Here is a 16,586-nt window from a genome sequence, read left to right as displayed (position 1 = left end):
TACTAAGCACGACACCATCTAATTAATGGCCTGTACTTCGAATTGGGTTCCGCCAATATTTTGAGGAACCTACCAACCAACCAACAACAAGAACTTTAAGTACTCCGCTGCAAAAGCGATTAAAAAAAACAGTGCGTAGGAGTTCCACTTGGCCGAAAAAACCGGTATTTTCGTCCCGTGTAGACGGAACAGAATCTATTTCCCGAGAAAATTCCGTTCTGTTAGCCCTACTAAAGGTGTGACGCGACAAAAACACAATAACACTACAGTGGCAAGAAAGAGTTGACGAGCTCGTTCACCGTAACGAAAAAAACGATGCTGATGGCTCCTCAAGTGTGGATTCAATCGAAGAATATTGCAGCTGCTGTGTAGGGAAGGGAGAGGTTAGGGGAGGGACTGAAATCTTGAGAAGCCGCTCGGTGTATTTAGTTTCGGACCACGACGGTGGTGGCGTCTGCAAGCCAACATTCTTCGCCGCGTGTTGCTGTGCAGTCCTATCATTCATTTTTCGTTCGGCTCGTCCACCCCATGGGATAGCGCGCGAATAGCGCCAGACACGACGAGAAGTATGCGGAAGTGTCCAGTAATCATGTTCCGGTCAATCTTTGCTTTTACGGCAGAAGTTATTGCAGGGGCCACGAAAGACGAAAATAACATATAACACATAATGATAAGAAAACGGGATGATATAATAGAAGACGGTAAAAATAGCGGGAAAGCAGTTACTTTGATGACCTCCGGCTGCCCACGGAAAACCAAAATGTCCAGCGTAAGTGGCCTCGGAAAGAAGACGGAATGAAGAAGACAACCAGGAGCATGGGGAGGCGGTCGTTTATGGTTCTGTAATAAAAGTATGCCTGATCGAGAGTAAACTACCTATTTAGACGGTGTCAAAGCTGGGATTTATTTGCTGTTAATAGTGTGGGACCCCATAAAATTTGCATGGTAAACTACGTACCCCCTCCTCTTTTCTCCTGTCACTTTTCAGCGCTCCCAGAAGAAAATTACATTGTGCGTTGTACGCGTAGAAGTCGTTTAGATGAATATAAGGGAATATAAGGTGTGTAGGACTGATTCCTGAAAACAAATGCATTTATTGGCGTTACAATTTCACTTTTTTGTTTTGTTTTTCTTATTGGCGTTGAAATTCTGCATACGGTAGCAATATATAGGCTGGACTTTCCAAAAGAAGTTACGTGCTGTAACCTCATATGTGATGATGTACATCATTATGTTATTAAAATTGGATGCAACATCGTTAGTGCCTTTAGGAGGAAGACCAGTACAGAGCATGACCAACACCTCGCTGGAACCAGATAAACCTATCTTAAAATGCTCCTTCATCCACGCTAATATGGCGTTGCACTTTCTTTCCATGCCGCATCCACACCGGTCAGCGAGCATTTCAAAGGGTGTTCTTTGTGCATTCTTGGACATCAACATTTATCTAACCATTTATCACAAAATGTGGCTCACAGTATGGTATTTCTAGAAGAAGCTGGAAGCCGCTTTTAAGGCGTGAAAACGAATATACCACAGTACCCGCTCCTCTGATCTGAATTCGTTCTGTAGGAGCGAATGCCGGTTTCGTGTGTGTGGGCGACAGCAGCGTAGCTTATTGCAACCGAGAGAAAGAATCAAAGGTAGAGATCTTAACCGGATGCACATCTAGTTTTCTACAACGCTGAACGAAGGGATAAAGGGGAATTCAAGATATTTGATCTGAAGTGTGTCCCCTGTAAAATTGACGTGATTCCGCTATAGTGATCGAGAATACGAGTTCTTCTACTGGCTGGTGCGCTCCTCACTGTACATGCCACTTAACATATCAACTGTAATGCTTGCAAAGACAATTAGGTTGCAGAACCTAATAACGCACCACAAAAACAAGCCACTGAGGAGTTGATTGGGGCAGGATTCATAGTAGCTAAAGGTCACACTAATTCGCGCACATAATTCAGCAACCCTACTCGCAATGAGACTCGGCCTTCAATAAAAAGTATCTGCGAAACAAACAAACAAACAGAAACTTCATGCGCTGCAATATGGCGTCCCCTCGGCTGCCGCTAATTGCAGTAGAGTCACTAATTGCAGTAGAGACGAAATGGTAGAGGCCCATGTGGTACGCGATGTCAGTGCACGTTAGTACACACCAGATGGTCAAAGTTTGCCGAGCCCATATAAGATGCACCTCATAATCATATTATGGTTTTGGCACGCAAAACACTACATCTTATTGTTATAACACTTGCGTATTCGTCACATTGCGTGATACTCAATTTTTGTGTGATTGCATGTGGCCAGGCAAGCACGATGTTCTGTAACGCTGGGAAACTGTCGCTTGAAAGGTGTGTTCCAATGTTTTCGGATGTGCTCAAACATGTCTCTCGGAATTGCTGTTCTTTCTTATGTTGCTTGGAATTCCGCTCGTTACAGATGGAGCTTGAAAATAAAGCAGCAGCCGGCGTAAAAGGCAACCTCCAAAAGTGGGTATGCTGTCAAACACGCCATGGATGCTCGCCAATCAAGCTCGTCATGCAGTGTGAGATGCATGTTGGCAAAGATGATGCTCGGCTACAAAAAAAAAAAGTGGGGGGGGGGGGGGGGCAGTTTGGGAAGGGTACGTACAGACAAAAAGCTGCATATATATGAGTCTTAAAAAATACTTCGGAGGGTCTCTATAACAATTTAAAATATTTCAGCATCATTTTCGCTAAGATAGAGAACTATATATGTAGCAGAGATATACACCACTTTTCATGAAAGTACAGCTCTGATGACCAACGAAAAATTGGCAGATCCCACGTACTGTGGGAAGTGATGATATGCGAAGCACGAATGAGAAAGGTTGATATGTCACTTTAAATCAGCACAATGTTACGAGGTTGAGTTAAATAATGCCGTACATGACTTCTGTGTCATGATTATCATGTTTGGATGTGTCGTTTACCTTCGTCATCTATTGACGTCACGTGATATCAAATTTAGCATATGCGGAACTAGCGAAACGGCCGCGAGCACGCTATGAGCGTGGTATGTTGACATGTTCTTACATGACACGCGTGTCAGGAACATCATGTTTGCACCAGTCATATAATTCATCATTCATTGAAGTCACATAACACCAAATTTGGAATATGAGGAGCTAGCAAAACAGGTGCGAGCGCATCATGAAGGGCCCAACATACTCCAATGTAGCGTTGACGCGTGCGCACGCTGGCCACATCGACGCTACGTTAGCAAAACGCGGGCACTCTATGTTCTGGCGCCAGGCGTGACCAGCGTCCGTGGGCGCGGTCCGACAGCAACCAGCGTGAAATGCGACATGCTGCATTTCACGCCGGCGCGTGACCCAAACAACTCTACATCTCCCTTCTTTCGTGACGGAGGGACGCCGGACGTGCTGAAACGCGCATGCGTCAAAGCAACGCAGCGCGGTGCGCGCCTGTGAGTATATAGCAGGACTGGCGCCTGGCGTAGCAACGCCAGCGTGAGGCCAGGACATGAACGCCTGCGAGCACGTGCACCGTGTCACGTCGAAATGTATTGGCGCCTTCACTGTGGCATGTAGTCATGTTCTCACATGACACGCACCTCATGATTATTATGTTTGCACATGTCACATACCTTCGTCATCCATTGACGTCACGTGATACCAAATTCGGCATATGTGAAGCTAGCAAAACGGCCACGAGCGCATCATGAGTGTGGCATGTAGTCATGTTACATGACACGCATGTCGTGATTATCATGTTTGGAGTGTCATTTACCTATGTCGTCCGTTCGCGTCACGTAATACCGAGTTTGGTACATATGAAGCTAGCGAAACGGCCATGAGCGCATCATGAGCGTAGCATGTGGTCATGCTGTTACATGACACGCATCTTATGTTTATTATGTTTGCACTAGTCACATACCTTCGTCATTCAGTCACGTACTGTAACACCAAGTTTGATATATGTGACGCTAGCGAAAGGGCCGCGAGCGCATCATAAGCGTGGCATGTATTTATGCTGGTTCGTGACACGCATGTAATGATTTTCATGTTAGCATCTGTCGCTTGTGTTTACCATGCAGTCATGACATAGCATACTAATTTTGCAACATGTCATATGAACGAAACCATCACAAGAGCAGCAAGACCATGAAATGTAAATCATGACATTCATCACATACATGTCATGATTTTCATGTTATGACTAGTCAAATATGTTCTTCAAGCAGTCATGTTATGCCATACTAAATATGGTATCGATATCACTATCGAAACGACCATGCGAGCTAAAAGTCGTAAGCGGCTAGATAGATAGATAGATAGATAGATAGATAGATAGATAGATAGATAGATAGATAGATAGATAGATAGATAGATAGATAGATAGATAGATAGATAGATAGATAGATAGATAGATAGATAGATAGATAGATAGATAGATAGATAGATAGATAGATAGATAGATAGATAGATAGATAGATAGATACGGTCAAAGTTGCCGAAGTTCGCTAAGAAATGCTTCGCAACTGATACCACTTCACTGATGATTACATGCATTCCTCTACATGCGTTAGGTAGTAGAACACCTAATTGATGGAAAGAAATAAATAAAGACGAAAGAGAGCGAGCGTAGTCAACTCTTCTAAGGAGCGGATTAACTAGGAACATGATTTGTGTGGGCTTTCGAGACAGCTATTTTTCAGTATTCTTAGTCAACGAGGCTTGCCGCGTTACCTGCTACAGGGATCTTTTAGTAGGTTTTGTACGTGAAATCCTCAGTGCCTTGCATCGGAAGATAACAAGCCTGAATGATTCGCATCATCTCTTCGAGAGCTATTCGAGAGTTTTTCTACTGGCTGGTGCACTCCTCACTGTACATGTCACTTAACATATCAACTGCAATGCTTGCAAAGACAATGCCTCTTTGCTGACGCTCGCTGTACACAGCTCGTATTAAGGCGTTTCTTTTTAATATGCAACAAGCTGTCATCACTTCAGGCTTCCATTTGACATTTCTAACGCGCAGAGTTCAGTTTTTTCAGCTGCTTAATTCCAAGCTCCAAACCAGTCCTAATGGCATCGTTACCTTTTCAGCTCGTCTGAAGAACCATGACATCCACATCGTAACGTCGCGCAATGAATTAAGTAATTAGACCTCCATAGAAGCAGCCCGACGTGTGAGGTCAACGGCTTCGCAATGAATAAGAGAGCGAGAGTTATAAGCCATGTTATTGCGGGTGAGAGGACAGAGCAAACATGTACTTTTCGGCATCTCTTTTTCTAGCTGGTACACGAGCGGATTAAGGTTCCTGTGGGGTCACCATGTGTAACAATTATTGCTTCGTGGAGCACGCAAACGAGAGAGGCGACTATGCATAATAAGGGCCATGGATGCCCTGGCCTATATATAACTTTCCGCATAACAGAAACATTCTACAATAGAAAGCCGGGATTTTTTCGAAAGCGTCGTACTTGATCCTTCCTTATAAAGGCAGTACAACATTGTCACAATATTTTTCTTGTGTAATTATTTGCTATGTTTGAAAATGCATTCTTTACAGTATCTGCCATATTTTAATCATGATATCTGTCACAAAACGAGCGCTCAAAAAGGGCGCGCCACCAAATTCTCGCGACGAAACGCCGGACTGACGCCGCGAGGTCAATGATAAAAAAAGAAAGAAAACAAGCATCCAAAGACTCCCCGGGCACGCGTCCTCCCCTCGGATCTTGGGTTCACCGACGAACCTCCTCTCATCGGCGCCCGAGCAAGCCCTCGAATGTTCTTGATGGAAAGGGGCGTGGGGATGCCGGGTTGCGTCAACCGTTGGGGACGGCCTTCGAACTGCCTCGCCGTCTCCCCAACCTTCGCTGTGTATCGCGCCGACGAAATGATGAGAACTTTCTTGAATCTCGCGCGGAAGGTATTTAATCGAGCCGCCGAGATGAGAGATCAGGAGAAGACGGAAGTTAGCGCCAGAGCGCGTAGGGATTCCGCCGTGTAGTCGCCGAAGGTTTTGTCCGTAGGGAAAAAGCAGGAGAAGAAGAGGATTTCCACCTGAAGGGTGAAGGCTCGAGCTACAGGCAAGAGCGTGTGTCTACCGCTATCGAGCGAAGACGCATGGCAGCAGCTGCGTGTGTGAAGCCGAGGTGTTTCCGGCGAAGAAGTTTGAAGCTTGGAGAGCGGCCAAGTGAAGACGTGAGGTTTCCTGGAAGAGAAACTTCGGGGGCAGCAGAACGACAACAACGCTGGACTTTGAGTGAGTGCTTCTCGGAAGAGTAACATACAGACTTTCGTTCCAAGAACTTTGGACTGAATAGGTTTTCTATCTCTTTAGTCTTTAAGTGTCTTGGTTGTTCAATGCACGCGACTGCATTGTAGTGCGTATTGTTGTCTGTGTCCGTTGTTTCGAGTGTGGCTGATTGTACTGTGTAGTACGTTGTTTGATTGGTGACATATTGTACTCAACTATTGTGGAGTGTGCATACTTGTGCATTGTTTTTGATCTCCCATTATTGAGAATATAATTTTGTTTGTTTATCAACTCTCGGCTCTGACTTGTTCTTTGGGCCACAGCCGGCGTCTGCTGGTGCGCCAAAAAGGACCCCTTCTAAATTGTCCACGCTTTCGTGGTGCGGTTCGGGTGTCCGGTACTTGGGCCCTTGGAATTAGCCCGGCGATCGCCTCCCTAATTTACGGGACTCGTGGCAATATCAAATAGTCGTGAAATGTCAATGCTTGCTTCAAAGGTTTCGAGGTATGGAATACACGCGATGACTTACAGCCCGACTGCAGAAAAACGACGGAGCAAACAGAGATTTGGAAAGACTAAAGAATGGCAATACAATGACTGAACATCCATAAGCATCGAAAAGACCTGCACCTGAGCGCATGCGGAATGAGGAACAATGCTCGAGGCGCTGTTTTGTGCATCATTGGTTGGTTTAGATGCGTCTTTCTGATATTTCTTTTGTGTCTACATAGTAGTTTTGTGTCTACGTAGTAGTTTTGTGTCTACATAGTAGCTTTGCTTTTGAAATTTAATGAACATGGTCTTACAGCAACGGGAATCTTTTAGAAGTGCACCGATGGCTTCGCTCATGACGCCACGTGAGCCCTATTTTACATGCGTGATCTGTTATTTCAAAATTAGGAGGTGTGCTGGCATTCACCTCTGTGGAATGCCTGGAAAATGAAATGAAAACAAAAACACGCGAGCGCCATAAGCATTGTCGATACAGGCTGCCGTTGTTTTCATCTGGTACGCACGTGCAGCAGTTGATTCTTGTGTGTATTGCAACGAGCAAGGTTGCCTAAAACACAGTTTATTATTCCAGAAACGTTAGCCGCAACAAGCTGGTACAGACAGGAACCCGGCAAGCACGAGCCACACACGGACGTCAACGTCTTCATCACGCTGGCACAGAGCTGGCGCCACTATGCTTCGGTACAATTACTCCCCGCGCAGAAAGGAGCCAACCTGGCGACCTAGGGAAAGGACACGACAAGGGGGTTATAGCACGGTTTGAGGCGTGATACGTGTACTGTTTCACGCCCACGGCAGCGTTGGTCCGAAGGTGGATCAATGGGCTCAACTTCATAGTTGACAGGAGATGTTTGCCGCACCACATGGTAGGGCCCATGGTATTTCGACGGAAGCTTCGGGGAAAGACCGGGAGGGGTAGACGGGACCCAGAGCCAAACCAGCATTCCTGGGTTATAGTGTACAGTAGACGCAGAGAAATCGTGGTCTTTTTTCTGGCGCCATTGGTCTTGTGCGGTAAATGAGCGAGCGAGTTGACGACACTCTTCGGCATAAGCAGCTGCTTCGGAAACAGGCGTCGCTTCGGAAACATCCGGCCCGTAAGGGAGAATGGTGTCCATGGAGCATGATGGCTCACGTCCGTACAGGAGGAAGAAAGGAGAAAAGCCAGTGGTTGTTTGTGGCGCTGAGTTGTACGCGTACGTGACAAAAGGGAGCACTTGGTCCCAATTAGTGTGGTCGTCAGAGGCGTACATGGCAAGCATATCTCCAAGGGTACGGTTGAAGCGTTCCGTCATGCCATTGGTTTGAGGATGGTATGCCGAGGATTTCCGATGGACAGTGCGACATGCCTTGAGTAGCTCGTCGACGGCGTTCGAGAGAAACACGCGTCCACGGTCACTCAGTAATTCACGAGGTGCATCGTGTCGCAAAATGAAATGGTGAAGAAGAAAGGACGCAACGTCTTTCGCAGTGGTAGCAGGCAGCGCAGATGTTTCAGCGTAGCGTGTCAAATGATCCACGGCGACGATAATCCACCGTTTGCCTCGAAGAGAGTTGGGTAGAGGATCATAAATATCAATTCCGACGCGGTCGAATGGTCTCGCTGGGAAGGTTAAGGGTTGCAAAGAGCCAGCAGTGCTGTGAGAAGGCGTCTTGCGTCGTTGACACGTGGTGCATGACCGAACGTACTTGCGAACGTGCCGATACAAGCCGCGCCAGTAGTATCTTAGACGAAGGCGAGAGTAAGTCTTAAATACTCCGGCGTGGCCACACTGGGGGTCATCGTGAAAGGCAGCGCAGATGTCCGAACGCAAATGACGAGGGATGACAAGGAGCCACCTACGGCCGTCCGTCACGTAATTGCGGCGATACAACAAGCCTTCACGGACAGCAAAGTAACTTGCTTGACGAGAGAGGGAGCGTGAAGTCGTTTCTGACGAACTGTGAGAGAGAACGTCGAGCAAAGAATTGATCCAGGGATCCTTGCGCTGTTCGGATGGCATGTCAGTGATGCTCAACGATGACGAATCGCAAATGGCAGTTGATAAGCAGGCAAGGTCAGGAGGCAGTGGAGAACGGGATAGTGCATCGGCGTCTGAATGTCTGCGTCCTGAGCGATAAACAACACGGATATCGCATTCCTGAAGGCGTAAAGCCCAACGAGCGAGGCGGCCAGTAGGATCTTTCATGGGCGCTAACCAGCATAAGGCATGGTGATCTGTGACAACATCAAACTGGCGTCCGTAAAGGTAGGTGCGAAATTTTCCTATAGCCCAAATGATAGCCAAGCACTCCTTTTCCGTGACGGAATAGTTGGACTCTGCCTTCGTTAGCGTACGGTTGGCATAGGCGACAACGTACTCGTCGCAGCCATCCTTGCGTTGAGCGAGAATGGCACCGAGGCCAACACCGCTTGCATCCGTGTGAATTTCAGTGGGTGCATTGGGATCGAAGTGGCGGAGAACTGGCGGAGACGTGAGTAGCCGGCGTAGCGCCGTGAATGCCTCATCGCAGTGGGAATTCCAGCCAGAGAGGTCCGCGCTACGGGAGAGAAGCTGAGTCAGAGGGGCAATTATAGAGGCAAAATTGCGAATGAAACGCCGAAAATAGGAACACAAGCCTACGAAACTACGAAGCTCCTTTAGAGTAGTAGGCTTGGGGTACCCGGCAACGGCACGCAGTTTGGCAGGGTCTGGCGATATTTCTTCTTTTGAAATGACGTGGCCGAGAATTGTGAGTTTGTGGGCGCCAAAACGACATTTCTTGAAGTTTAGTTGCAACCCGGCTGCCGTAAGGCACTGGAGAACTTGTTCCAGACGGGAAAGATGAGTTTCGAAATTCGCCGAGAATACAACTATGTCGTCTAAATAGCAAAGACAGATGTGCCATTTAAGTCCCCTGAGGACACTGTCCACCATTCTTTCAAAAGTCGCAGGCGCATTGCAAAGACCGAAGGGCATTACATTAAATTCATATAAGCCGTCAGGGGTCACAAACGCCGTTTTTCGACGGTCTGGTTCAGCCATTGGCACTTGCCAATATCCAGAGTGCAGATCCAGTGAAGAGAAAAACTCCGCACCTTGAAGGCAATCCAAGGTGTCATCAATGCGTGGCAGGAGATAAACATCCTTGCGTGTGATGTTGTTTAGTCGACGATAATCCACGCAAAACTTGATGAAACCATCCTTTTTTCGCAAGAGGACCACTGGCGAAGCCCAAGGACTGTGTGAGTGCTGAATAACACCACGTTGCAGCATCTCGTCGACGTGTTGAGTGATGACGTCACGCTCAGCCTGCGAGACGCGGTAAGGGCGCTGACGAAGTGGAGTATGATGACTGGTGTCGATATGGTGAGCGACAACTGACGTGCGTCCCAAGGGAGGTTGTCCGTGGTCGAAGGAGGCGCGGAAACGGTCAAGTAGCTGAATGAGCTGATTGCGCTGGTCTTGCGTAAAGCCGGTGTCTACGCTGCGCAACAGAACGTCTTCGTCAGGTAGTGAGGGCGCGGTGCCAGCTGTGACAGCATCCACGGACATTGGTGTCGTATCAGAACGGGCATCGAAAGGAAAGATGTCATCATAAGTGTCAAGACTCCCAATGCATTCGCCATGCAGTAAGGTAGCGGGACAAGGGAACGGATTGCACACGTACACGGCACTAGAGCCATCGGCAAGTGTTATGACGGCAAACAGGACGACAAGGTTCCGGCGACGAGCGCATTCTTGTGACGGCATAAATAGGGCAGTTAAATCGGAAACGGAGTTGCACAAAAGAGATACCGCGGCGACCGAAAAAGCAGAAATGACGACGCCAGCGGCGACGATCACCTTTTTGGGTGAGCGAGGGAGATCTATGAATGTTGTGCTGAATGGAAACAAAAGGAGTTGAGCACGAGCGCAGTCAACAACCGCATGATTAGCGGAAAGAAAGTTCCATCCGAAGATGATTTCATGAGACGCATACGGAAGGACGACAAATTCAACGATGTAAAGCACTCCTTGAATCACAACACGAGCAGTGCATGTGGCAGAAGGTTGGACGTGTTGCGAACTCGCTGTGCGTAAAGAAATTTCAACCAGTGGAGTCGTCACTTTGTTCAGTTTGCGGCATAACACTTCACTGATTATACAATAAGCGGCACCTGTGTCGACAAGAGCAGTTGTGGTGAAACCGTCCACAAACACGGCAATCTCGTTAGGGGGCGAAAGATGAGGCCTTGGAAATTTCGTCGGTGGCGCAGCTCTTGCCTCAGGAACTGCGACTGTTAGTTTTCCTCCTGGGCGTGGTTGGAACGGCGAAGCATGGGGGAAAGAGACCGAAGACGGGGTGAAGGAAATCGACGTCGGCTGAAGTCTGGTCGACGTGAGTGGGGGTCATGTGAATCAGGTGTCACATGCGATTCTGATTGCCAAGGTATGTTGCCGGAATGCTGCACATCATTAAAATAGAATCCACGGCGACGACAGTAGCGCGCGACATGTCCTGGAATACCACAGTTGTAGCAGACGGGCCGGTTAACGGGAGTACGCCAAGAGTTTACAGGTGCTCGAGGTGGTGGAAAGGGCCGATTTACCGGATAAACTGAAACTGGTGACCTGTAGTAGTTGGTGGCTGGACTGTAAGAAGGGAGCGGCGGTTGAGCAGGAGGTCGGCGGACGGCTTCTGCATAAGTCAGCGGTGCAGCCACTGATATTGGGGATGCAGGCGAAGGGAGAGCCTCAGCAACTTGCGTCTGAATAGCACGGCGAAGTGAGTGGTCCAGTGTTGTGGGGGTCTCGTTGATGGTGGCGACAAGAGAGAGCTGTCGAGCAACTTCTTCACGGATGTACTGTTGAATTTGAGGCATTAACACACTGTAGTCGGGGCCACTGCTTTTGCACTCCAAGGCCGAAATATTAGCTCTTTGCGTATTAGCGCGACGTGCAGAAACTCGTTGCTTGCGCAGCTCATCGAAACTTTGACATAACTGAATCACGGCCGTGACGGTATGTGGGTCTTTGGCCACAAGCATAAGAAAAGCGTCGTCATCAATGCCTTTCATTATATTCTTTATTCTGTCAGCCTCCGTCATCCTGGCCTCAACTCGCCTACAGAGGCTGATCACATCCTCAATGTAGCTCGTGAAGCTCTCACCATTTCGCTGAAGTCGTCCTCGCAGTCCCAGTTCAGCACGAAGCTTAAGCATGGCTGGACGACCGAAAAACGAGGTGACGGCCTCTTTGAAAACCGACCAGGTGGGGATGTCGGCTTGGTGGTTGGTGAACCATAGGTTGGCCAAATCCGTCAAGTAGAAGATGACGTGAGTCAGCTTCGCAGGGTCATCCCACTTGTTAGTCGCGCTGGCATGCTCGTACTCTGCCAGCCAGTCCTCGACATCTTCATCTTCAGTGCCGTTGTATACTGGTGGGTCACGCAGACGAAGTACACCAGAACACATGACAGGTGGCAGCGTGGAAGAGCCTTGTGGGGGATCAACGCGCTCGGTCATCATGGACTGAGATGGTAGCTTACGGCTGCGGAGCTCCAGGACGTTACCCAGCACGTTTCCACCAAATGCAACGAGCAAGGTTGCGTAAAACACAGGTTATTATTCCAGAAAAGTTAGCCGCAACAAGCTGGTACAGGCAGGAACCCGGCAAGCACGAGCCACACACGGGCGTCAACGTCTTCATCACGCTGGCACAGAGCTGGCGCCACTATGCTTCGGTACAGTATAATAAGATTGCTGTGATTGAACATTGTTACTCTTGCATCCTGTGTGAAAGCTCTGAATTGTTATGCACCATGCAATCGAAAAAGAATATAGTAAAACCGGCACAGCACATCTACGTCTCTTCACACACACACACAAAAAATGTGAATGAAAGGAGTGCTGCTCACAGACCTCCAAAGACACCCAAAGGGGTCAAGTTGTATGTTTTCGATTTGTGCAATCGCTGCAGGCAGTGTATATAATCGAAAGACCGTTTCTGATTTATCCCAACTCCGAGCGCCTTCATCTTTTCCGCCTGAGAAAACAGGAAAAGTCCAGAGCGAAAGCGTCCACTGTCTGGTTCCGAGAATACGGACAAAGCCTTTCAAAGCGCATTCCGCCGTTACCGACTTTTGCGAGCTGCTGCTTCCACTCTTGGCATAATCAAATCAGTTGTCAGTTCGATCGGAAACCTTAGTCAGACCTGAGTAAAAAAAAATTGCCCGCAGCTTCCCTCGGGGGAACACTGAGGAGGATGCGGAGCATATAATTGGTTAACGGGGTGTTAAAGTGCGACTTACTTGGGTCGATGGCTAAATTGGTTAACGTGGTTGTGAAATGGGGTGTTAAATTGCGACTTACTTGGGTCGATGGCTAAATTGGTTAACGTGGTTGTAGGAGGGGGTGTTAAATGAGTGAACACGTACACACGTATGCGAAAGGGCGGCGCTGGTCGAAGGGACGTCGATCATTGTGTTTGTGGATTCGTTGGAATTCATTTCACGCGACCTTGGACGTCGACGCGCCGTACAAACCAACCGACGAGCGGCAACTGAGCGAGCGAGCGCCGACCTTGAGTATATATACAGCGCGACGGCGCATGCACTGTCAGCTGTTGAATGTTCTCGAAGCGCGACGCCACATGCGCGTCCACTGGAGAATCAGGAGAATCGTAGATGTCGAACGCGGTGTGTAGAGGAGGAAGGGTGCACAGATGGTGGAGGAGTGAAGCGCGCGCGGTGTGTAGAGGAGGAAGGGATGCACAGATGGTGGAAGAGTGGGCGACGGCACGACGGCGCATGCGCGCGCGTCAGCTGTCGAATGTTCGAGAAGCGGTGCGGACGGCGCGGACGGCGCACTACAAGGCGCGAGTATAAGATGCTTCCGCATCTAAAAGAAATCGCACGGGAGACTCGCCCGATTGACTGAGACATCAGGTGCGATCAGAAAAGCGAACGCGAAACGGGATAACGACTGTCAGAGGATTCAGCTGTGGCACGCGCTGCTTTCCGGAGCTATCTCCAGTCGTCAACCATCCTGCGGCGAAGAAATCGCTCTAGAAAGCTAGAGCTTTCACTAGGGGGAAAAGAACAGAGTTAGGAAAACGGTTCTGACAAGTCGGAAATTTCCCTTAAACGGCTCCGAAAAAAAATAAAGAAGTTACCGTATACATTCAAAGGTTCTCGATCAATATACCTATATAGCAGGCGTATGATATTTGTAGATGTGGTAGAGGTAGTTGACCACATCTCCATTTTCTGGAATTGGCTTCGAGATCGCCAAAAAGACATCACGAGGAAAATATTACGAAAATTATTAGCGAACATGATTCAAGTTCATGCGCATGCACTTTAGAAAAGAAATAATATCAGATTGCATACTTTTTGTGATGTGAATTCGTAATAGCTCAGCGAAAACTATCAATAATAATAAATAACATGCCACGACCAGAACTATAGCCTCAGCGGCATGCATATAACAAGAAACTAGAATAGAATTTCATGTAGCAATGCAAGAGATGGCGCACATTCGACACCACATGCTAAAATGGGCACCAAATGAAGGTTTCGCGAAGCGAGTAATTAAACCTCATAAAACTGGGTGATGAATCAGTGAATTTTTTAAACTGTATACACTATTAAGTAGAGAGAGAGAGAATTTATTTACAGAAAGGTAGAGAGGTCGGCCTGAGCTAGAGTTTGCTCCGGCCTGTTACTCTAGACTGGGAAAGGGTGACTTGGGAGTGAAAGAGTGATGAATGACGATGTTAAGGTAGAGAGATGATATGTTCTTACTAGGCTGGGTAACTCTACAGACGTGCATCCAGTCCAGTGGCTTGTAAGAAAGCGATGACAGCGCGTATAACCACATGTGTGCTGCTGGTGTCAGGCCAAGGACCTAACACAACCTCATCGGTTAATGGTCGACTAATATTATATTAAGTAATTTTGCACTGTGCTAAATTATGAGTTTATACAGTGCCGTTCAGAACTTTTGTCATGCTATGCTTGACGTTATGCTGCAGTGCGTTGACAAACGGTGGTGAAACGTGTACTCACAGATATTCAGGTGAGCTAATGACGTGAGACGAGAACGCAGTTACCACAATAAATAAATACGAACAGCAATTTTTGCAAATATTGAATCGTGTTGTGGAAGGCACAGTCAAAGAGAGCGTCATGAAACGAAAACAAAATCTACAAACTAGCCAGCTCACCCCCTATATGCTCGCTATTTGAAACAAGTTGTTAGACACTATCTTCTTCGCGCCCTGTTCCTTTTCTCAAGAAGAGACGGCTGGATATCCGTACATACAAAGATCATTGCCACTAAGGAAAGAAAACCGATACCACGTGGAGAATGTTAGATATGATTAGAGCTAATTTGATTTGGGTGCATGCAATACTTAGAATAGAACTCCACCTCAGTGCTCACTTCGAACGTTAACAACCTGGCCACGTAATCAAAAAAAAAACTTCTAGAGGCTTTAGCGAAGGACCTGTGGGAAGACACCATTGCGATTTTTAGTCATAATGCAATACTTCGGGATGATCAGATTATGACACCGCAACACACTGAAGGAAAAAGCAGCCTAAGTAGACTGGACTGCACAATAGGCACGCATGCATCGCAGTAATTGGACCCCGCCTCTTAAGCTTCAGCCCCAAATTTGTGCCGATTGCAGCACATACTAACTTCGAGCACAGACTAAAATTCAACATGCTTTTCACTCGCTTATAGATAAGGGTTCTGACGAGCTGCTAGAAAGGGCATAATCGTTATCTCTCACAGCGCCTGTTTGATGATAATTCTTTCTTGGCTACACAATAAGTTGGAAACAGGAGTGTCCTTATCACGTTCAGCGTAGCTATACGAAAGTTATACTAACCAATATTCAATTAGTGGCTGCTTTCGTCAACGACGGATACCTTTAATACATCGAGGAAGTCAGTAGCAGTGGCTGTGTAGTTTATATGCAGTTGTGTGGTTGTTTTTGCGGCTTTATTTATGCCAGCATTTTATAAGGAATAGAGATTATGATAGTAGGCGTCTCAAAGGCCTGCTATTATGCAAGGTTTCTCAGAATGAGGTGGTCGCCCAACACGGCTGACGATGACAGAGTGTTTTTTCTGACCAATGCAGCTTTGCCTATCGTCATCTGATGTCGCACCAGGAAAATACGGAAAAAACGGTAAGTAAAGCATAGGCGTTTGCATGTGTGGGCGATGCGTTTCCCATTCGTTTCTATAAATTTACAATGGAAGCTATTTCTCCAAAACCATAATTGGTTTTTTCAGACTTTATTTTATCATGTAATCATAATTAATAAAATATTAACTGCACTTTGTGTATACTGGACTGGTCTACACAATGACTGACATCATTTGCTGCGTGTTTCCATTGTCATTTGCGAAGGTACCGTCTGATCCGTTTTGAGGGTATATTACACCTGTCACATCAAACAATTACCTCATTGAAGCTCTATTACGTTGTTGTCAATTAAGCAGGTGGAGTAAAGTAGTTGAACATCAATGTTCGGGTCTTGTGACTGAAATCAGCGGGCGTACACGTATTATCGAGCTTGTTAAACAGAATGCTTTTTCGGGTTATATATGGATGTGCAGTCACTGATTGTGACTGCGATACTTAGCATAAAAACTGACGATCACCCATGCTTGAAACCCTCCCTAAGTAGTCCTTAAACTTGTGACCACAAGTGCAAAAATTTTTGCACCAGGACTATCAACGAGCCCTATGAAAGTAGTGACTCAGGTATAGTCAGGAATAGACGAAACAATGGCTAAAATGAGCCCTCTTTCAAAGTAATTGTGAATGGCGCGCCTGCAGGAAG

The sequence above is a fragment of the Rhipicephalus microplus genome, chromosome X (assembly GCF_043290135.1).
Source record: "Rhipicephalus microplus isolate Deutch F79 chromosome X, USDA_Rmic, whole genome shotgun sequence".
Classification (NCBI taxonomy): Eukaryota; Metazoa; Arthropoda; class Arachnida; order Ixodida; family Ixodidae; genus Rhipicephalus; species Rhipicephalus microplus.
Note: the sequence above shows the minus strand (reverse complement) of the source record.